General features: G+C 57.4%; 1 protein-coding gene across 1 annotated transcript in view; it reads right to left on the bottom strand.

Annotated features, from left to right (window-relative positions):
- Positions 1–324, bottom strand: part of LOC106530218 (interferon alpha/beta receptor 2) — a gene marked incomplete at its 5' end in the record, with an annotated part of 15,381 nt that overhangs the window by 5,374 nt on the left and 9,683 nt on the right.

Here is a 324-nt window from a genome sequence, read left to right as displayed (position 1 = left end):
CTCTGCAGCTCGGTCAAAGCTGCAACAAACAGCCAGAACATTATGACCACCCACACACCAGGTCCAGATCTCAGTCCAGTCCAGCCTGTGTGATGTTCAGGACCTACAAGAAACGTTCATGGAGGTCCCACCTCACAACCTCCAAAAACCTAAACCCTCTGCTGCTAAAGGATCTGAGCCTGATACCACCTGAGACCTTCAGAGGACCACCTGAGACCTCCAGGGGACCACCTGAGACCTCCAGGGGACCACCCGAGACCTCCAGGGGACCACCTGAGACCTCCAGGGGACCACCCGAGACCTCCAGGGGACCACCTGAGACCT

The sequence above is a fragment of the Austrofundulus limnaeus genome, unplaced genomic scaffold (assembly GCF_001266775.1).
Source record: "Austrofundulus limnaeus strain Quisiro unplaced genomic scaffold, Austrofundulus_limnaeus-1.0 Scaffold501, whole genome shotgun sequence".
Taxonomy (NCBI): Eukaryota; Metazoa; Chordata; class Actinopteri; order Cyprinodontiformes; family Rivulidae; genus Austrofundulus; species Austrofundulus limnaeus.
Note: the sequence above shows the minus strand (reverse complement) of the source record. Positions and strands in the feature narration are given on the sequence as shown.